The 24,125-nt window shown below is 40.3% G+C and overlaps 1 protein-coding gene across 2 annotated transcripts in view; it reads left to right on the top strand.

The window, feature by feature from the left end:
• Nucleotides 1–24,125, top strand: part of LOC311289267 (myosin heavy chain, fast skeletal muscle-like) — a 50,990-nt gene that overhangs the window by 11,017 nt on the left and 15,848 nt on the right. For both annotated transcript variants that reach the window (XM_084407103.1, XM_084407105.1), the window contains exon 2: nucleotides 17,732–18,779. The gene's annotated coding sequence lies outside the window, so the exon portion shown is untranslated. The remainder of the gene's footprint in view (nucleotides 1–17,731; nucleotides 18,780–24,125) is intronic.

Genomic DNA, 24,125 nt, shown 5'->3' with positions numbered 1-24,125 from the left:
ATTTTGCTTGGTGCCAATCCGTGAAGTTGAAGCATATTTTCTACAAATGTGCCATATTTCATGGTCTACATTCACACTTGAGTATATAATGCACCAAAACCTGTCTCAAATGTTTAGGTACATGTATAAATGTCAGTTTGAGAGATATTTTGTGTTGCTTAAATTAATATAAATATAGTTACAAACAAAACCAGCAGCATAAGATTTTCGTTTTTTTCCAATTCACAATTATATACATTTATGGATTGTGACAAAAAACTGCAGGGTATTTTGCGGAGAACTTTTAACATAAAGTCGATAATGGTTTTGTCTATGCAAAAATTAATTTAAAAAGTAGTGCCCAGGTGTGGGAACGAAAATAATTTTCTAGCCACTTTTTCCTAGTTCACCTTATAGCCTATTAAGAACACTCTGTGGTCTAATGTAATTCAATAAAAAAAAATGTGACCCTAATTTTATGCTGATTTATTTTTTACTGCAGGACACAGAGCCAGAAGAAATTCACAAGGGGAGAAGATGAGGATGTTAACTATCGTTGAAGATGATGTTCCCACTATCCACTTAAACCCAAATATAAGTCCCTCTCTGTAGTACTATAAGAGTAGCCTGGCAAGCCAGACCTACATCAAGATGTTAGGTCTGGAAACTCACCATAGACACGGCTCAATCCGAGAGGCGGGATAAACGGCTGTCTTTCAAATTCCCTCTGCACACAATAGGACAGTGCTTCAACCAACCAGAGCGTTTTCCCAACAGCGGAGCATAGTTGATAGATTCAACTTTTGCCATATCTGGCCGGCAAAACGACGAACACATCTTCCTTTTTTTAAGAATGACTTAAGTGCCGTTCTTTGTTCTTTTCTCAAAGAAAAACTTAACTCCAAGTCCTCCAGAGTCGCGGCCAAAGCCGATTCGAAAGACCGTTGTTCTCCAGCAGCCGTCATTCTTTGTTTTCAAGTGGCAGCCGTCGCAACTCTGTCGTCATATGTTAAGCCCGCCCCCGCCTACTCTATACACGACGTGATTGGCCTGACCCAATTTAGGTTTTTGCAGCTAGAAGGTCTATTGAGAGTTGCTAGACCCACCTGGCTGCAAAATACATTTTGCTGCCGCTAGGGTGCGTCTAGATTTCTAGGCTACTATAAGAGCAGATTGGGCCGGATAATGTGGAAGACCTTTGCCACAGCTGTTACTCTCCTCTTTGGCTTGATTTATGCCCTCAACTTGAACTATCCTAAAGTTTTGAAAAAATTTAAAAGTGTTTATTTATCTTGACATAAAGTGCTCCGCAAGGCTGATTTTTTGCATAGTCCTTCAAAAAATTGTCCATGTAACTGCAATCCATATGGATAATTGTAAGGTTGAGCATTTATTTATTCCAGTTTGTACTTTATTTTGTTCATAGTCTTTTGTTTTAAATAAATCTTGAAGAGTGGAATAGAACTTCATCACCTTCTAATATGTGTACCTAATGCAGATAGAAAATGTGCTGTTTTGCAGAATTGTAAATAAATAAGTTCTGTAATGATAGCAATGTCTTTTGTATTGTATTGTAGTTACAGTATGGTTTATTCACAGGATTTGGATTCTTAATGTGAAGGCTATATACTGTAAGTGTCTCGATGAGATATTTGAAGAAGTTGAATCAACTTAAAAAAGTTGTCACGGTTCATGGATCCGTGTGTTCATTTTGCGTATCTGTCTGGTGTGGCTGTAGGTGTTGGGTCTGTGTATGTGTGGTGGCTTGTTTGTTGCCTAGTAACCAGCTGATCACTCAATCATTCATTCAGCTGCAGCTAGTCAGCTGCCTATATCTAGCTGGACTGAGATATGCTTGGTGTTGGTTCGTCACTCCTGTTTTGTTCTCTTATCCAGTGTCGGTATCTGAGTTCCCAGCGGAGTTTCCTCCATCTCGTCAGTGCTTCCTTGCAGCTTGGAGAGCGTCTTGAGTTTTTCTTCAACCAGCCTTCCGGACTGAGTTTCCACGCTGTGTTTGATTCCTGTCTCTTCATCTCTCTCCCTTGGATTGTGCATTGAATGTTTGCTAGCCTTAGTCTGTGCTGTTATGAGTATTTTCCTGCTGTCCTGTCTGTCATATTAAACTGCTCACTTGCAATTGGATCTACGACTCTCACTCTGACAGAACGAACCGACCACAGATAGATCAAGCAAGCACGGCGAAATTACAGCAACAGGAGGAGCAGACTATGGCCACGGGTCGTGCTGTTCAGGCACTAGTCAGCCAAGTCTCTGAACTGACGAAACAGGTACAGCAATTAAGAATGGAGGCTGCTGCTTCTCAACAACAGGCCGCAGCTAAACCACTGGCTCCAGTGATCCAGACCATCCGTTCCACTGAACCTTGTCTTCCGCCTCCCGCATTCTACGCTGGTGAGTCCCAGTTGTGTCGTCCTTTTTTGGCCAATTGTTCATTATACATCTCGCTTCAACCTTCCGCGTTTCCCACGGAGGAGTCCAAGGTGGCTTTTGTGATCATTTTACTCGCAGGAAGAGCGGGCAGCTGGAGAACGACTGTTTGGGAGCAGAGACTTCCGTGTTGTGCGTCCTTTCAAGCTTTCTCTAATGAACTCAGAAAGGTTTTTGATTGCGCTGCTTCTGGCAGAGACGCGGCGCGTCTTCTTGCAGAACTGCGATAGGGGGAACGAACAGTAACCGACTATTCAATTGAATTTCGTACGTTGTCTGCAGAGTGTGGCTGGAATGCCGAAGCACAATGGGACATGTTTTTATACAGACTTTCTGAGTACATAAAGGACGAGATTTACGCGTTGGAATTACCCGCCGGGGTGGATAAACTGATTGATCTGGCGATTCAAGTAGATACCAGATTACGTCGACAAGGTTGTCTGTCACCGTGAGGCTGCGTTACTTATGCACCAAATCCTACTTTTAATTCTCCTGATGGAACTACAGCATTTCTTCCTGATCCTGAGCCCATGCAACTGGGCAGGTCTCGTTTATCATCACGGGAGAAACAGAGGTGGCGAGAGAAGGGATTATGTTTATATTGTGGAACCGCTGGTCACATTGCTCTGCAGTGTCCAGTAAAAACCAGCACCCGTTAGTAGGTAAGCGGTTACTGACGAGTGGGATTGCACGGACTGAATCCTCTTTTTCTGCCACTCATCTTCCAGTGAGTTTAAGACTACAGACTCAGAATTTCGACTGTGAGGCTCTAGTAGACTCAGGAGCCGAGGGTAATTTTTTGGATACTGATCTAGTACACAGACTCCAGATACCAGTGGTGCTCTCCCAGCCCATTTCTGTGGTTGCACTTAATGGTCAACTCTTACCCTCCGTCACACACTCTACCGTCACCTTAAGATTGGTCACTTCTGGTAATCATTCAGAGAACATTGACTTTCTATTGATTGACACTCCTTCTACTCCTTTGGTGCTTGGTTATCCCTGGCTGGCACTCCATAACTCCATGCTTCTTGTTTAATGTCTGCGTGTTCTTCTGTGTCTTGTTCTGTGTTTCAGGATGAACACACGGATTTATCTAACGTGCCATGTGAGTATTTTGACCTGAAGGAAGTGTTCAGTAAGTCCCGGGCTGCTTCTCTCCCTATGCATCGTCCCTATGACTGTGCTATATAGATTTACTGCCAGATATGTCTCCGCCTAAGGGCAAGTTATACTCACTTTCTGCTCCAGAAAGGGAGGCCATGGAGAAATACATTTCTGATTCCGGACTGAGTTTCCACGCTGTGTTTGATTCCTGTCTCTTCATCTCTCTCCCTTGGATTGTGCATTGAATGTTTGCCAGCCTTAAGGGGGTCGCACACCGGACGTGCTGCGCCGCGCTGCATCACGTCTAGGACAACTCGAGGTATCGCACACCGGACGCGCACTTTCTCAATTTATGGCCAACAATATTGTCAAGTTTAAGGACATTATGGAATTAAGATAATGTCTGTACTATGTTATGATTGTACTGTACAATTAAATAGAATCGTTGCTTAGTCTGCAGTCTGAACACTTTACCTCAGAGCGTCCGTTAACTGAATGAATTGAGAATATCACCTGAAAATCCGATAACATCATCCATTTTTATTCAAGCAGCTGATTTCTGTAAATTAATGTAAAACTAAATGTATATTGCAGCACAGGGTGAAGTCAGTATATACATTAACGACGATTTGAGACAAATAAATGTACATTTAATGTAAAACTATGTTAATCGCACTCTGTGGCGCGGCAGGATTTTGAACAAGGTCGATTTTGAACGTGGTGCTGCGCGTCAGGTGTGCGACCCCCTTTAGTCTGTGCTGTTATGAGTATTTTTCTGCTGTCCTGTCTGTCATAATAAACTGCTCACTTGCAATTGAATCTACAACTCTCACTCTGACAAAAGTAAAGCAACCAGCTGCAAAGCTTTTTTGAGTTTACTGAACTTCAGGACATCTGTAGTTGTGCTTACTTGTTTCTTTGAGTTGGACTGGTAGTTGGAAGAACTTATTGAGGAAGGAATAAGTAACTTAATCAAATAAGTTTAGTGAACTTTAAAAAATTATTTGGCACAACCTCGACCACTGAAGTTGAGTAAACTCAAAAATGCTTTGCAGCTGGTTGCTTTATTTTTTAAGTTTACTCAACTTTTTATTTTTTACAGTTCAGTGGTTTTAAGCATATTGCTATGCTGTTTCTAGAGTGTGCTGGGTGATTGCTATGTGATTAAGTACTGGCCAAAGTCAAATGAACCTACCCCAAAGTCTCTATATGAGATTCAATAGATCTGGCTCTGACCCCTTATTCATGGCAGGTTTATTTATTTTATTTATTTTGAAAAGTTTTAAATATGAGCCATTGTTTTGGACTTCAAAAATTTTAGTTATTGATATGGATAAAATTACAACGTGTACAGTACAACAGAAACAAATTTGTCTGTGTATTTATGTGTGAGTATGAGAAATCAATGTGACATGTACGAACTAGGGGTGGCACGGTACATGAAAAAACAGCCAGACGTCCAGCAATCGATTTAAATAGTACACTGGGTTTACTTAGACATTTAATGAGATCTACTCCACTATATGTTGTTTTTTCACGTGAATAAATACATAGATCGACTGTTTCACGTATGTACTTAAATGGTCCAGTGGCAGAACTTGGCAGACCCAAGCGTCATAGGTTCTGAGTTCTAATCCGCACTTGTGTATATATATTTTTTCTTTTTCATCAAAAACGATTATTTTTTCATTTTATTTTGTATATAAAGGAGGGACAGATTTGTATGGATTTTGTTTTGTGATTTCACCGGAACGAATAGAGAGTCTCCTCAACGGATTGAAGCGCACGTCCGAGTGAAGACTGTACGGTGTGTGCGCGAACCACAAGAGAACACTGTATCAGTGCCACTGATCGCAGCGGCAACGAACACTTTCATCACTTGATTAAAAAAAAAACATTTCAGCGCTAGATTGCTTCTTATTTAACAAACGAACGAAACTAATACTTTGCTAGTTAACTGGAGATGTTTTATTTATTTGTATTGGTACATCCGTGCCGCGAGATGTTTCAAAAGTGGTGGGGACAATATCGACCCTGGCAAAAAGTGGTGGGGACATGTCCCACTCGCAAATTACGCCTATGATGACGAGACACGAGGAGAAATTGACAAAGAACTGTCCGACACAGTCCACGCAGCTCTCACTACAGATGGATGGACCTCCAGGGCCACTGAAAGTTTACTCATGGTGACCGCTCACTATATTACTTCGGAATGGGAAATTAGAAGCTGCGTTTTGCAAACACGCCCCATTTATGAAATAAATTAATTAATAATTAGATAATTAAGCTATATATCATATGCTGAAGTACATTTTTTGAGTGTTAAAGATTAAAAGAAAAAATAACAACAAGAAATGTACAGAACCGAAAACCGTGACCCTAAAACTGTGATACGAACCGAACCGTGGGTTTTGTGAACCGTGCCACCCCTAGTACGAACAAGTTTTGTTAAACTTTTCAGGTCAGTGATATAGTTAAGAATTGAGTTGCCTGGCCTTTAGGCAAGTTTACTCAATGAAAAATTATTAAAGAGATGTTTAAATGTGGCAAAAAGGTGTTTGAAACCAACATAGACGACATTGCTAGACAAAAAGCTTTTATGCAGTTGGACTTGAAAATGCTCAAAATTATGGGAGTAACTTCTGTTAAACCAGGGGTGTCAAACTCAGTTCCTGGAGGGCCACAGCCCTGCAGAGTTTGGCTTCAACCCTGATTAAACACACCTGATCAGCTAATCAGGTCCTTCAGGCTTATTTGAAAACTGCAGGTGAGTGTTGGAACAAAACTCTGTAGGGCTGTGGCCCTCCAGACACTGAGTTTGACACCAGTAAACGCTTCTCATAAAAATCAATATTATGTTTTGTATTATTATTATTATTATATTATCAATACAATTACATTTTAATGCATCTGTGAAAATAAATCTGGAAGGAGATGTGAGGATTTATGAAGAAAAACAAAAGATTCTTAGTGCATTTCAGTGTATCATTCATGGATATTTCATAAATCGGGGGAGCAGACCACAAATGCAAAAAAAATAAATAATAATTGTCTTTATTCATACTGTTATACAGTGGAATACAAAAGAAAACAGATAAAAGAGCTCTTGCCATAGATATTCTTGTTGTACCATGTCATCCTCAACTGACAGATTATTTGTAGCACAACCTTATGATTTGAAATGATTTGTTTCAGTGTTTATTTGAAATGAACCATAAGTGCCTCCCATAATCTAAAAAGTAGTAGGCTCATTAGGAAAAAAGGTGCATAGCCTTTGTGACAACTAGCCACTGTCATAGGAATAAACACACATGCATCCACTAGTAGTCTATATGGCCATTAGTATGTTCAGTCTTAAGACAAATATTTTTAAACAGTACCAGATTAGGGTCCCTTGGCTTGTAACAATTGCAAAACAAACAACTCTTTTTTCCCCCATAAAGAATTATGTTTTGAACTGTGCTATAAAGAACCTTAATGGTTATGGTGTAATAAGCAATACATTGTTATAAGCAATAAGCCCCAAGAAGCCATGGTTTACAGTGAATGTAGAACAGCTAAGGGTCTTTGTTAAATCAACTAAAACACTCTTAGCTGTTCTAAATTCACTGTAAATCACAGCTTCAATGGGCTTATTGCCTTTATAAAACGGTTATTTTGCATACCTGGCAAGGTTTCATAAAATAAACAGGCAGACACAAAAATGTAAAGCTATTGATAAACAAAATATTCTTCCGCCAAGCAATGTGGTTCTTCAGAAGTGGAATGGTTGCCAAGCACAAAACACAAGACTAAGTGGTGCAGTAATACTGATGTAATGAGGCCACGGGTATGTTTGTAGATTAATTTACAACGGCTTCGAACGTGGCTCAACCAGTTATAATCAATGATATTGATATTATTTATTGATAATGTTTTGATATCTTCAAAATCCTCAATAATGTCTTTACATCCTTCTTTATGTGTGTATTTTGGTATAATTGAGTGCAGATGATAAGGTTGTTGGTTATCTCTCTGGGTAGAAATACACCTTTTTGAGTATTTGCACCTCTTCAAATAAGACCAGTTATTGTTATGAAAGCCTGAAGAAGCAACTGTAAAATGACAGTATGTGAACCCTTCATACTGAAACAGTTGCCTCAATGTTGAAAGCCCAAAATTCTCTGGAATGTTATGCTGTAGCATTTAGATTTGCATTTTTTTATTACTAGCCAAACCCATTATTTATAATAGGATGTCCATATATTTCTGATCAAGTTTACATTTTCCAGGCTTGCATCTTGTCTTCTTTTTGTGAAGTTTTGCTGCTACAACATTGTACTTTTCCCACCCACAGAAATGAATAAAGGCGAACCCTACACACTTACATTTCCAATGAAAGTGTGCGTTAATGGTTTTCATTATTTGTAACTTTCAAGCTGTATTTATATAAGTCCACTGGAGAGTTCCTAGTACCCAATCAGATCAAGAATGTCTGTTTTAACCTGTTTGATGATTCTGTTGCATTTTATTTGAAATGTTCACAAAAATACACAAGATAATAAACAGATTAGAGATTATTCCATCCAAATCATAACTAATTTAGGCAAGTTAATTCATTCCCCTGATCATGTTCACAGTGTGTATATCAACTGGTTGTATAAGCTGAAGTTTGTTCAACAATGTACATAAAATCCTGAAGCATTCTTTTGCCCTATAAAACAACGAATGAAAAAACAAACAATGTATAAGTAAACGAAACACCAACATGAGTATCTTCCTGTATGTCTAAAGAGACATAAGTGTTTTCCAAGCACATGTTTTTGCTAGAGTGGTAGATGAGCTAAAAACACTTTACCCCCCTTTACCATTTACCCTTTACCCTGGCCTCAAGTAACATCAGGTCATTTTTACCAGCATGCAAGTCCATCATCATGCAAGTCCAATGGCCCCTTAAGTCGTACTGATTACATTTCTTTCACATTGGTGATTTAGCTATTTAAAGATCCCCTGAATATTTTGCATCCCCAAAAAAACGCATACGAAAATTTTGGACTCAGTGTGCAAGGACCTCCGAAATTTTCATATGCATTTTTTCGGTCCACCTTAGCCTTGCAGTTCAGTCCAAACTCATTAAGGGTCTATGTGCAGAGTAATTTATACCATGCCTATTCCTTGTCACATTCAGCATTTGTGCATGAAGGTACACTGTAAAAAAGTAAATCCTGTAAAAAAACGGTAACAGTCTGGCAGCAGAGTTTCCAGATGGATTCCAAAGTGACTTACCAATTAAGAGAACAATAGCAGCAACAAGTGCAGTGACAAGTCCTAGTTAGTACAGTACACATAGCAAGTTTTTATTTTTATTTTATTAAAACAAAGATTTAGTATTTTTGGTTCAAGTGTTTACGAAAAAGATGGATCTTTAGCAGTTTCTTGAAAATGAAGGAAACAGTCGAGGTAAAGGTCAGTGAAAGTGATTTTGTGTCTCTTTGGGATGATGGCACCACAATGCACCGTCCACTTGCAGATCACAAGCTTCTGGAGGACACATAGATCTGAAGTAGTGAGTTTAGGTATAGGGCTACCTTTAAAGACCACTCTTGCTGCAGCATCTGGCTCAGTTGTAGAGGTTTGACTGATGCTGTAAGGCCCGCCAAGAGAGCATTACAATAGTCCAGTCTGGATAGAACAAGAGCTTAGACAAGGAGTTGTGTAGCTCCGATAGGAAGGGCCGGATCTTTCTGATGTTGTATAAGGCGAATCAGCAGGATCACACAGCAAGGATGGTTTGGCTGAAACCATAAGCAGTTCTGTCTTGGCAAGGTTGAGTTGAAGGTGAAGGTCATTCATCCATCAATAATTTTTCATCAGGTAGGCTGAGATGCGAGCAGCAACCGTCAGATCATCTGTCTGGAATGAAAGGTAGAGATATTATTTGGGTCATCTATAGAAGTTCTGTGACTGTGGAGAGCGAAGGTTTGTTTCTCACTGGATTTGTCATCTATAAAGGTTAAAGAAAAAATTAGCCGGGGTGCCCCTCACAAAAATGTGGGAAAATTTTGTGAGCCCCCTATATCCAAAATGGCTGCCGTCAGTCAAACTGGAAATTAACTTTTTAATGGTTTTGCCCACAGTGCTACATAATACATGGTTTCTGAGACCATTTGGGCCAATAAATTCATAAATGATGTAGATTTATTGATTTAACCTATTTTTTGCCTTCAAATTCAAGATGGACGCCAATTTTTGGTTCTTTAAATGTCAATTTTCCAAAATCGTCATAGAGCCTTAATATTAGGCTCAAATGAAAGCTCTACTCACACTGAGTTCAGTTATGGACAGTAAAATTACAGCATAAACATAGGTCATCAGATGTCTGGGGTGGAACCAATGAAAGCAGTGAGACAGATGAGATTATTTAGCTTGGAGTTGTTTTTATTAACATTTTATTAACAAAAAGACTCTTCATCTGAATCTGTTGAATCTCCACACTGACTCCTCTCATCATCACTGAGCAGTCATGAGGTGTGAGCTGCTGGGGCAAGGGGGGCAGGGTGTGATGCACTGGTCGACACTTTCCGTTCACTAGTTCCCAGCCATGACCAATGGGAGAAGGATGCTTTTGCAGGTTGTAATGGAGCTGGCAATATGTAAGGTAGGTGACCTTTCAATATGAAGATTCAAAGAGTCATCATCTGGTGGGAGATGGATTGTACACTTATTCTTCAGTTTGTGCCATTTGGAAACTCTGGCCTGCCCGCAGCTCACATCTGCACTCTCAGCATAAATGATGGAGAGGACAAATGCCTTCATATCCACTCTGACTTAATGTTTTAATTCCAGACTCTCACCCACTCGTCCCAGGAGCTCTCTCAAAATTTATCTTCACCTTCTCCAACATCTTCTTCTTCCCATGCCCATAGAACCCTGAGGTGTGGTCCCTGCCAGTGATCACATGGAGAGGTATAATGATATCTGCAACCTCTTCCGAGAGCATGGCACGGCAATTGATTAACGCATGCTTGCGTTTAATCAGCAGATCACCTCTGACTTGCTGAGAGACGTAAGCTTCTTGGACATACACATCTGTGTCCTCGCAGTCTAGAACAACAGGTCCAGTGTACTTACTGGCTCTCACCTTTGCATAGGCAGAGAGCAGCATTGCATCTGCTTCCCTTAGCCACGCCAGTGCTCAGGTTGGTTGACGTTTCTCCCTCGCAGTATATGATGTCACCCTGCACCTGACCCACTTGTCTTTTCAGCTGATCTTTTACAAGTTTCTGTAGTCTGACCTTGTTTCCAGAATTAACCATGAGTTGGTTGAACTCAGTGGCACCTGGGAACCTGTCTTCGGGCTTGGGGAAAACATTTGGTCCTTTTGGATGTTTTGCTGCCCGACGATCCTTGATGCTGAAAGATGACATCCTTGATGTCATACATGTAATTGACAAGGATGATGAGGTATGCGTTGGTGTGGCGTGAGAAGATCATAGCACAGATTTTATCCAAGTAGTCACGCCAGTGGTACTCTGAACCGTACCGCTTCCGAGACTCACGGTCTTCAGGTGTGGGGGTGGCAAGCTGCCAGATCAGCCCCGTGTCCACAAGGCTAACGTGGTCTCTTGGTTTTTCACTTACTGGGTCTAGCTTGAAGAGCTCCAACAACCATTTTGGATATAGGGGGATCACAAAATTTCCCCACATTTTTGCGAGGGGCACCCCGGCAAATCTTTTTTTTTTTACCTTTATAGATGACAAATCCAGTTAGAAACAAACCTTCTCTCTCCATGGTCATGGAACTGCTATAGATGAACCAACTATATGTATCATTAGGATAGTAGTAATAGGAAAAGCAATGTTTCTAAATGACAGAGCCTAGTTACAAAAAAACAAACAATAGATGGGTGGAGTCTAACACAATCGTGTTCTTACTGTAGCAAAACCAAACGTTGTGCAGCCACAGTGGCCTCACAAGGATCAAATGAATATTCACATGGGAAAATATACAGTATAAAACGGATTAACACAAACATTCGATCAATTTTTCATTTTATAAGCGTAATATATGCACCTATATGCATTCTATAGCTACGTGTTGGCAAGCAGATGCGGCCAGAATATGCAATTCATCATGTGTTCATATTCTAGTCTCATGTGCTTCATTATCAACAAATACAGTAGTTTACTGAAATCCGATTTCTTAAAGCTACAATATGTAATTTTTTTCACCGCTAGGGGTTGCTAACCTCTTACAATAACAAAAGCATTGGTTGATGATGCATAAGCAGATACATTGATGTTTTTAACATGAATGTGGAATGAAGCAGGTCGCGATTGCTAATGAGAGACAGATATCAGCGCCACACGCGAGTCCCGCGGATATAAAGGAAAAGTAGTGGTGGGTAGATCGAGGCTTCGCGGAACACTGAAACAATTGAAGCAAATGTGCCATATTGTGTCGAGGCTTCGAAACAATCCGACACCCGTCTCCACGGTGACCCCTAGTGGTCAGAACAATGCAACAGAAACCCGTGCCAAACATGCATAAAAACACCTTTTTCAAATCTATTGCAAATTTTTTATTGAAAGCAAAATTGTTCAAATGCAATTATCTAATCATCTAATAAGATTATAAAGTGTATATATGTTATTTTATCAATTGTCAGGGTTTAACAATCAAAATAGTTTTTTCTATGAATGGCTCAGCTAAACAGGCCAATAAGACTATTAACTACCATCTACCACCTCATTTTAATCATAATAATGTCTAATTAAAACATCTACAAATGTATAAAACTGATCATAGATCAGGTAAAACCCACAGACACTTGTTCATTGGTTCTCAGTGACTCCTCATGATTTATGGGTTGACAGTGTTTCGAAACAGTTATGACGTAATGAAGCCTCGTGTACTGAAATCACGTGACTGGCTGTTTGATACATACTCCGAACCACTTATTAGGAACAAAAGATTCAAAAAGGCTTCGAAGCTTCATGAAGCAGTGTTTTGAAATTGCCATCACTAGGAATAAGAACATATCATTCTACCGAACTACTTGCAAGTACTAAATTACTACTCACACTGGTCAGTTTATTTGACGAATTAAACTTGTGAGGTAATACAGCGCTGTTTCACTTGGTCTGCTACACTATAATACTACACTGCATTTGAGTGTGTTGAAAGTTATGTTATTCTATGTGATAGTTTGTTGGCTGTATGAGACTAGCAGTGAGCTAGATCAACATTAGAATAACATACTGATCATATTCTAACATTTCATAATTTTGAGCTATATAACATTGATTCGTTTTATGTACATTTGCTCACCTGTCTAATAAAGTACATGCAGGTGCGGCGTCTCTGTCAAGTCGAAGTTAGTCGCGGACGTGGAGCTCTCTGCATCCCGAAAACGCCATACCGATATTGATCCTCATTTTATTTCTCCTTTTGTCCCAAAGTATGCTTGCCATGATCCATAATATTGGAACGAAATAACAACATCGTGAGCGTGCCGCTAGACATTATGCAGTTGTCTGTCGCCATGGTTACTATGGCAGTACAAGCGGAAACCAGGGATAACGCGGATATTACGTCATTGACAGGCGACAATGACCAGGGACGAGCCATTATTTAAAATTGGAATTTCTCTGAAATTAAAAATCTTTGGGAACGTTTGGGATATTGTAACTACACAAGTGCAGAAAATCACACTGTGCAAGTGATTTTTGGATATTTTATTACAAAAATCTTACATATTGTACCTTTAACATTCTTGATAGAGTTAGCCATGTTAACCCTTACAAAAATTAACCATGGTTTAAAGGGACACTTCACCCAGTTAGAAACCCAGTCATATATTTGAATGGTCGTGCATTATTCTCTCATTTTCCCTGAGACAGGAGAAATAAGGATTTCAGTGTTGCAGTTCCTGCTTATAATGATGTAAAAATCGTCATTTCGTGTCATTCTAAGCAGGAAGTCTCATATATTTGTAGAAAGGTTGAGATTACAAACACTCGTACCTCATCTTTCCCAGGGGGTGGGACCCACTCAAGCTACAGACCAGTGGGTGGGACTTCACTTTCTGAAACTAAAAGCAATATCCTCCATCTTGTTTGGAAGCTAAGCTTACAGGCGCTGTGGGGCCATATGTGAAGTTACGACAATGGCGGAAGGTACTCAATATGATATGGAAGAAGAGGATTTCGAAAGTTCGTGCCTACTTTTAGAAGCCGCAATATAGCAAAGAGCAGCTGAGGCTGATGGAGGAACAGGAGGACCTGCCTGGCGCGGACGAGGAGCCCGGACTGGCTTGAGCTGGGGCGGATTGGTGGTGCCTGTGCTCTTACTGTGCGCCTACGGACACAGAGATAGAGATATCAATTTAGAGAGTTTATTAACACTAAATAATAAATATATTTTGCTAAAAAAAATTGTTGTTGAATATTTGTTGTTGTTGGTGAACATAAATGTGCTAAAGAATTTCAAACCTACCAGTGAATTTTTATTATATCAGTTTTGATTTTATTGGTAACACTTTATATTACGACCCGCAAACAACTGCGTAAGTAAACCGAAATTACGGTGTACGTTTCTGTAATTATTGTGTACTTCCGTGTAGGTATAAGGGAACAATATGTTACGTTTTGGGTAATAAAGGGGTAACAAGCAGATATACAAGCTGCAAAGAACTTCGTAAGTAAACCGAAATTACGGTGTATGTTTCTGTAATTATAGTGTACCTCCGTGTAGGTATGAGGTAACAATATGTTAAGTTTTGGGTAATAAAGGGGTACAACCAGATATACAAGCAAATTATTTATAATGTAATTATTTTAAAACTAACAGGTACCTATTCTGTTAATATATTCCGGGCAAAAATTGTACGTCTTTTGTATATAAAAGTTTTTATCACATTTCTGGCAAAATATGTTCTTGTGCAATGTAGTTACAGGGTAATTTTGACACCTGTGGGTTGTAAATTACACAACAGTATCAAACGTCTGTCACGCTGACACATTGAACCAGGGGATCTTTTGAAAAACTTTCAATTGTTTTACTCAAAGTCAATGAAAACCGAGCAGGACCAAGCCATTTTACAGATTGGCATCAAAAAAGTTCAGCGGCGATGTCCCAAGGTTGACAACAGCGATATCCCTATCAAACAATAGCTAGTGGTAACCTTGCTAAACAGGGCTATGGGTTTAATACAATCTTTTAAAAAATCTTTTAGGCCAACAAGTGATATAAAATTGATACTATAATATGTGAATATTTTTTCTTTCTTCTTTAAAGTAATTTGACAAAGTAGGCTACGTGTTTTCATTAATGCCAATAATGTTTTTGTTAATAGCCTACAGCGTATAGTAAATGAATGTAACATGCCAAAGATGAATGCACTTTTCATTTCATTTTGGAATTTATGTGATCTAATGAGATGTTGTTTCATTTATTGTTGTAATTAATTTAGCATTAACAAGATGACCCGTCACTACCCGAATTCATTTAAGGAGCGATGGCTGATTGAATGTATTTTTAGTCTAGTGCCTGTAAAAGGGATGATTATCAGCCCATGACCTAGACACACATGAAAGACAATACTTATTACACTCAAGAGAACCGCCAAAGAGAAAATGTCAACAAAACTACTTCTCACTGGCAACAACCTTTCCCTAACAAGCTTACTACTTGTTTGATAGGTTGTCTTGATGACACCCAGATCAGTACAACCATCCCTTGTCTTTGCTCATAAATACTTTCCGTATACACAGTTACACAACATTAAACTTCAGGCTAAATGATGCAACTTGGGTGAAAAAAATTAATAACCTACAGTATGTGGCACACATAATGTACGCGGGAAACAGCTGATAACACATTAAAGCAGAGATAATCTCTATGTAATTTTTTATTAGGTTAAAGGGCACACTGTGGGTTAAAGCAGTCCAAAAGGACCATGTGTGTTTCATTGGCTGGAATAGAAATGGGATTTTCCAGCATCTAAACTCATGTTTCCATTTAAGAAAGTTCTAATAGAAAATAACTAAAAAGATATAAATACCAGACATGAATCTTAAGATGTGGAAAAGCATATTGAGGAGGCTGAAATTACAGCTTGGTCAACTGAAAGGTCAGGCTAAGGGGAATGACTCTGAGTACTTTCATGAGGTAAGCTTGCCAGCAAGATCAGGGGAAGGTATCTGTTGGTGTAGAGTGTTATTAGACAACATATTTTTGTTATGAAAAGCAGTTTAGATCAGGTCATTAAATGAAATCGTTATTCGTATATGTGAAGGTCACAGATTGACCGCACATTTAATATGGACTTGAGTTATTAAATGTGCGCGCACACACACACACACACACACACATTACTGACATAAGAGTTTATTATGATTATCGATCTTTGGTTCCCTTTCAGTCGAGAACGTCAGACGTAGTCGATGTCGACTGAATAGGCTTCCTAGCGTGATCCCATTCAGTCGACGTCGACTACGTCCTCCGTTCCCTCCTTCAGGGAACGGTGGGTTGCATACGCAACCAGGACATTCCGCTAAGGATTGGAATCTACCACTTATAAATTAAGCATGGGTGTTTCAGAGACAACGCGGCCGAGTTGCTTCTGTTACTTCCTATTCAGTGAATTGTAAATGATATAAACTGTTGCATAAGAGAGAAAATTATCTATTTTGAACAGTATGACAAAATGTTTCTTCTAGACTCTATATTTATGGGAAACGCCATCAGCGTTCTCACAGGTTCGCGTTTAAAGTCTGTGTAGAGAGAACTTAAGCGTTTCCTGTTAAAACGGTGTTGTCTTAGAGGCTCCTAAGTTAATGGGCCTATCTTGCACCCAGCGCAATTGACTTTGTACACTGACGCATGTATCATTCCTATTTTGCACCCGCGAAAAGCGGTTGCCCTCCACAGACGCACGTCGGTAAACTAGCAAATACACTTGCGCTCCCCAGGGCGGTTCAGCGCAAAGAGGAGGCGTGTTCCGGCGCAAACGTTCCCTCATGCTATTTTGCAGGTTTAGAAAACAATTCCGCCAGTAACCAGGAAAAACCTAGTTTAAAGTCAGTGGCGCGTGTTATTCATGCTATTTTAAGGGCGCATGCTTGGCCATAATCAATGTAGCGTGTGCACCACGCGCATACACTTTGATTCTCTCATCTACACAGAAGCAGCAGTTTTCATTTTTGCAAATCATACATTATTACTAGGAAAAATATTAGGTCTTGTAGGTCTTGATAAGCCTAGGGCTTCTACCTATCCCTTTTTGAACAGTGTGATTATTATGCTAAAAAAAAAAAAAAAAAAAATTGTTTTGTTTTTCTTGATTTTGTTTTATTTTTATTGGTGGATATTTCATGTGTTGCTGTCTTTGGTTTAATTGATTTTTTAATTGTTCGAAATAAAGATTTCATTTTTATTCATTTCAAATAAAGGAAATCATTGTTGTGTCCATGAAGATGGGGAAAAAAATAGGCATAAATCTAGCTAACACATTTACCCAAATTATCATACGCCTGTTTAACCGAAGCTAATTTGGGTGTGTTTGTTACTTGCGTTTCGCGCTCGATACTTGCGTTTCAGATCGTTAAAATAGGGCCCAATAACTAATGATCGTTGCGACGGAAGTGAATCAATCAAAAATAACTTTAGCTGGAAAATAACTTTATTCAAGAACTGCTATGAAACTAAAACAATCTCTGTTACTTTAAATTATCCTATCACTGTAAAGCCGCTTTGTTAAAAGCGCTATATAAATGAAGATGACTTGACTTGACTATAAATGTGCTCGTCTGTGTTTAATGGGGTTAGTCTGTATTGGTTGCTGCAGTGGAGTGTGTGGCCTGAGTGTTATTTTTGAGGAAGTTATTTTTTGGAAACTTTGCGTTTGGCATTATTGCTTTTGAATCTAATGTGGATGTTTTTGGATAAGATTTTTCCCTTTTTTGTTTATTTTTTCCATTAATGTTATATATTTGGGTTAGGATTTTTTCATGATTTTGCACTTTTGAATAAATATTTATTAATACTTCAATCTTTTTGTATTCACTCTGCCTCTGTTTAATTGGGCCACCAATTTTTTTGGTGCCCAGTACTGGGTTCCTATTACAACTGGTGTCAAAAGTGGGATGGCCAGAAGAGTGCAGTAGTGATTAGTAAAAAAAATACAAATACAAATTTTCTTACTCTCCACTGCAGGCAACAGTGTTGGCCCGGATTGGCTCCTAAAAAGGTGCTGGCGGTGCAAGCAGAGGCTGAGGAACCTGCTAGAGCTGAGATGGATGGAGATGATGGTGAATCAGATGCTGAGTTGGGGCACGTCTCTGAGGATGTCTCACTGGCGGAGCTGAGAGACATGTTCTGATCACATCTTGCACTGCAGCAGGCTCGAGACCGCCGCATTGAGCAAGAGGCTGGCCGACAGGAGGCTCGATGGAGAGGAATGCAGCATCAGTTCTCTCTTCTACAGCATGAAGTGCACATGAGAATGACACTAGATCCAGGGCCGACATTGATATCCAGTATGGCCTTCCATCAAAACCAACAGTCTAGTGAGTACCCTCAGTTCTACAGGATGGTCCAAGCAGCAGACAGATGGCATCACCAGCAGCATCTCCTCTGGAAAGTCAAGGCCAGAGTCAGCTGAGAATTGAGAGGGAGCCACATCTGCAACGATAGAGTGAGACAGACGATGTAGAACAGTATTTAGCTACATTTGAAAGAATCGCTATGGCGTGTCGGTGGCCAACAACCGACTGGGCAGTTAGGTTAGTGCCCCTCCTGACGAGCAAAGCTAGGGCTGCATTTGTGCACATGGACATGGTAGACTCCCTTGATTATGAAAAGGTCAAGGCAGCAATTCTTGCCAAGTATGATATCAACTCAGAGACGTATCATTTTCAGTTCCGGTCTACCGAAGTGAAGGAGGATGAAACCCGAAGGAATTGTATGCCAGACTTAACATTATTCCAAGTGGGTGCAGCCACAGCATCATACTAAGGAGGAGATTGGACAGATAATTGTTTTGGAGCAGTTTTTGCGCATGCTGGCACCTGACCTTCAAGTCTGGATTAGGGAATGAGATCCTGAAGCTGCAAGCTTAGCAAACACCTTTGTGGCAGCTCGACGCAAGACTCAGCCATGGACATTCAAGTGATGGAAGGGGAGTAAAGACTCAAACAAGCTCCAGCACTCCTTCCCGACTACAGTTCGAGCCATCAATGAAGGCAAGTCTGCGAGTGATAAGGTTGGTTCGGTCAAACAAAGCCCTGATTTTAAAGTTTGTGTGCGTAGGAGTCTTATATGTTATCATTGTGGACAGGAAGGTCACAAACAGTCAAGGTGCTCTGGTAACACTTCTGCCCAGGCCAGTGTGTGTACCGTTCCAAGACCTAGCTGTTTGGCAACTCAATAGGTATTGCCGTATGTGGATGTAGTTATTAATGGTCAAAAGGTTAGGGCACTGGTAGACACAGGAAATATGCGATCACTGGTGCGTTCTGACTTGGTTCCTGTAGTTTTAAGTAGTACAGCACTTTCAGAATTTTGTAGAACTTGTCCTCAGTGCCAGAAGACTGCCAGTAGAGGTCCTCCTAGAGCCCCGTTAGTGTCACTCCCAGTAATTGGTGTGGCATTTGAACAGTTAGCGATGGATGTAGTAGGGCCATTAGAATGAAGTAAAGCTGGAAATCGCTTTATGCTGGTAATTACATAATACGCAACCAGATATCCTGAGGTTTTTCCTCTCAAGACAGTAAAGGCCAGTACAGTTGCAATTTGTCTTATGCAGTTGTTCTCGAGAGTATTCACTGATCAAGTATCAAACTTCATGTTTGGCATAAACACCTTCAGAACATGTTGAGACTCTGGAGCCTCAGCAGCCTTAACTGACTTGACACGAAAGAACTGTCCCGTCCAAATTCAGTGGATTGAGGAGGCTAAGAATGCCTTCCAGGACATCAGAAATGCCCTTGAGTTACTAAATGTGCGCACACACAGCTTACTGCCATAAGAGTTTATTATGATTATCGATAACCTAAGGGTTACCTAAGGAAGGCAAAGAGTGTTGCCAGTGAGAGGATGGTTGTGGTCACCCTCTGACCCTTGGTACTTTTAATTGAGTCTAATGGGCTTCTGGGTGTTTAAATTAGAATTTTAACAGTCATGGCTCACTTGAACATTCCATCAATGTAAGTCTATGGGATTTTTCAGAGTATTTATCATCATTTTAGGAAAACCGAAAGTTCAATCAGTTAGAAATGATATAGCAACCCAAGTCAGAACAGTCTGAAGGTCTATGAGAGACGGCAGACTAGATATTCTGTTTACAGCATGGTAATTAGCATTGTTTGCTGGCTTTGACCACTCAAGGGTGAACATATTGTGGTTTTGAATAATTTAAGTCTCCATGTGGCTGAGGTTTAGCTATTGAAGACCAAGTCCAAATGTCTACAATCTTTGAATATTTGGAATTAAGGGATTTTTGCAGGATGGGAATGTGCCATTTTTATCACTACTGGCTTTCTTCTACAAAGAAAAACGTCTTGATTACTTGTGTAACCCTCATTCCCTTAAGGAGGGAACGGAGATGTAGTCGATCATGTCGACTGAATGGGATCACGACAGGGAGCCAGTCATCTTTGAGTAGTATACAAACGAGCCAATGGACATTGGCCTGTGTGAACTGCATCACACGCTCCACCCCGCAGCGCGAGTATAAATACAGAAGTGGATGCACGCATAAGTTGTTTTTCGCTGAGGAGCCGAGCGGAACACGGTCAGCGGTGGTCCAGTAGTAAAGGCAAGGGGATTACGATCGTGTCGACTGAATCGTGCCCCCCCACCCCACAAAAAAAAAAAAAAAAAAAAAAAAAACCTAATAATATACATATTTTCATTTATTTATTTTATATAATACTATAATTTCATTTACTTTACTTTTTGTATTTCAGAACATGTTTTTGCATAATTGTTGAACAAAGACTTTCCTCCACAAAACAATCAAATTTAATTTAAAATAATCCAATTTAATAATCAGGGTTTTTCCTGGCTCAAAGTGAGGTGGTAAAATCCTGATCATGTATTTTAATCATAAGATAATTAAATGAGTATTTTTCATTTAGACCATCATAAAGCAACTGTGTATCCCACAGTGTTTTGTGGGTGGACCTTGGTACCTCTAAGTGGGTCCGGGGGCATGCCCCCCCAGAAGAAAATTTTGTACATTTTAAAGATAAATTCATTAATCTGGTGCACTTTGAGTCACCCAAATCCGCTGTTACAAATAAATAATTTACCCGCCAACCGCCCGAACCTATGATATTCTGATTTAGATATCTGAATCTGATCATCACATTACAATTATTCAAATTATCAGTGTTAAGCATGATAATATGGTAAAATATTACACTGAAATAGGCTGATTTAAAATTAAGATTTATTTAAAATTTTACTTTTGGTAAAATTACATTACCTTAATAGCCTCAACAGAGGCTTTACTCCCTTCAAACTTAAATTGTCAGTGTTTAATTACATCACTGTTGGAAAACACTTATCAGATTTTTTTTTTTACCTTTATAAAGGGCATTTTTTCCCTATAATTGTATTAAATGTATGCTCCATCTTTCATTTCAAATTCTTAAATTTGAATGTTAATTATAAATAAATGTTTGAGCCTCAACAGCGCAACTTTGTTACCGTCAGTAGGCCTACATTAGGTATGCCTATATTATTATCAACTATAGGCTATCAATCACCCCTTACATTAAATGAAATAAAATCAGATTCATCCTCACGGTTTCAGTGATTCCCTAGTTATTTCTTATTTTATTTTTTGATATTGAAAATTGTTTTAATCAGGGCATTTGTCCAGTTGGGCAAGTACAATTCTCTTTCACTTGTGCCTTAATAAACACACACACACGTGTCCCGGACAAGCGTTAATGTCGAGCCCTGATATGTTTTCCTTGATTGGTTTTCCCTGAAGAGAATTACGTTTAAATTAACGTAATTACTAAATTAAAAGAGTGACGTTTGTCCATTGCGTTTTACCGTGATGAGAGTTCCTAATCCTACCCAGGGGGTTTACAGTGCATATCATTTGCACGCAAATAATAAAGTGTTGGCCAGTCACACGTGACGTCGCGGTCTGTAAATTCCTTCAGAAAACAGCGTTTGGCGCACTTGAGCGTCTTCTCAGACGCAAATTTGAAGTAGCTTCTAATGGGAGCCGCAGCGCAATACTTTGATAAAAAATATATACATATTACCTAATAAATGATTTTTCTAGTATTTTAGTTTTAATGAAAAACCAGGGGGACCTTTTTGGGGCCTTATCGGGGGTCCCTTAATGCTTATGGGAGGTATATATATGCTTTTTTTTTTTTATAAAGTGCACCTGAGCTGTCATAACAATAAATCATTTATAAAAAAATAAAGAAAAATACAGGAAAAAAAAATAAAGAAAACAGGATTTCTTTGAACGTAAGAACTTGTTCTCTTCACTACACTCAGACACACACACTCACAAACTCACCCACAGATGCACACTCACAAACTCTTACACTCACAGATGCACACACTCACAAATCCTCACATTCAGACACACACACAAACACACAGACACACACGCACTCACTCTCTCTCACTCCCTTTGTTCAGACACTTTGCACTGCGCACTGCAATGCAAAAATGTGAGCATGTTGACATGCTCCTGGCTCAGGCTCGCTCTTTTCTTGGAGGCTATGTTTCCTGCTGCAGAAAACAGCCGCTCAGATGGTGTTGCGGTGGCAGGGATGCATAGGTAAGACTTGGCTAGCCTGGCCAACATGAGAAATCTGTCATTGTTAACCTTCCACCACAGTAATGGGTTTTCTTCCTTGGCAAGGCTCTTTTCTCCAAAGTATGTGAGGACTTCGTTCCTCACTTGGGTGTGGACATCCTCAGCTTTGCCTGCTCTATCCTCTTCTTCACCATCAGAACCAAGAAGTGAGTCAAGTAGAGTGGCTAAAGGTGTTGATTCAGTAGCTGTAGTATCGGTGGAGGTAACACTGCAACTGCCATGCTGCCGCACATCCATCTTCCTTCTCTCTTCAAGTGCCATTGTTTGCACTTTAGTTTGAACATGTAGGACTTCATCAGGTGAAAGAAACTTCTGTTTCCTAAACCCTGGGTCAAGGACCATCGCAAGAATCACTGTGTTTGGTGCTCTATCTGAGAAATCAGTCTCCCTTTTCCATCTCTCCTGCAACTGCTGCACAGCAGTGAGTTGGAAAGCCTGCAGCGGGGCTGACTCGTAGGCAGCACTCTGGGTGGACTTCAACAGCCCCTTCACAAGTGGAGGTATTGCAGATATTGTTGCATATTTCTGTCCACTCATGAATACAGAGACACATTCAAAAGGCTTGAGGACAGTTGCAAGCTCTTCCAGCAGGCTCCACTGGTCTGGTTTCAAATCCAGGTACCTTTTGCCTCTCTGTGTGACAGAGCTGTCGGACAGTGTTTCTGTTACAGGCCACCTTTGCTCAAGCAGTCTGCTTATCATATAGAATGTGCTATTCCACCTTGTGCTTATGTCTTGGGTGTGGCCATTTGTTGTTGTTTCTCTCTGAGCTTACTGCTGGCTAGCTCGCTTTTCTTAAAATGTTCTACCAGACATCTTGCAGCCCCGACAGCTTTTTCAATGCTTGGATGCTTCAACGCAGCATTGATCACAAGTTGCAAAGTATGGCCAGTGCAACGGACAGAGGACCACCCATGCTTCTCTTCCAGGATATTTGCCGCAGCCACAATATTAGCACCATTGTCATGGACTATGGCAATGATTTTGCTAGGACGAATTTCAAATCTGGCCACTACCTGCTCCAACCACTCTGCAATGCTAGATGCAGTATGTCTGTCCTGCAGTGGCAGGGTGGTGAGGCAGAATGACTGCATTTCCAAGTCATCTGTGATGTAGTGGCATGTAACACCAAGGTAGGCTTCAGTTGCAATTAACACACTTTTTTGGTTTATTTAGTGTTAAATGCTCCCACACCTTGGATGACTTAGGTCATACTGATTTCTCTGCCTCTGCCATGTTTTTCAGAACAATGTTACGGGTCTCACCGATGGTCTTTCCCCTACCTCCGCTCTTCTCTGCTCTTTTTTTATTTTTGCTCCCCTCTGCTCTGCTCCGCTCTGTCTATGAGGCGCCGGACTGGACAAATTTGAACTCCGCGAGTGAGCGACAGTGCGTGAGAGAGGCCGAGTGTGTCAACAACATATGGCATGTCACTGAGGTGGCTCCAACCAGAACAGGGGGAGGCACAACCGGTCACTGACGGCAGAGCAGCCTCTGCCAAGGAAGACACGGGCTCGCCACAGGGAGTAAACCGTGGAAGAAACACATATGGGATTACCGTAGGGATCACAACATATGGGCCCCACCTAACACAAGTTACACAAGCATACAAGTGATAGGCCTAGTATCAGACGCTCCGCCACGCCCAACACTGAAGGAGGTGAGGAGGAACTTAACAGGGTTCGGAAGGGGAACTCACTGGAGCAAAAAGCGAACTTATCCAGCCCATAGGAGGGGAATGGCCTAGCAAGC

This window comes from Rutilus rutilus (assembly GCF_951802725.1).
Source record: "Rutilus rutilus genome assembly, chromosome: 4".
In the NCBI taxonomy this organism is placed as follows: Eukaryota; Metazoa; Chordata; class Actinopteri; order Cypriniformes; family Leuciscidae; genus Rutilus; species Rutilus rutilus.
The sequence above is the reverse complement of the archived record's forward strand: the minus strand, read 5'-3'. Positions and strand labels throughout refer to the sequence as shown.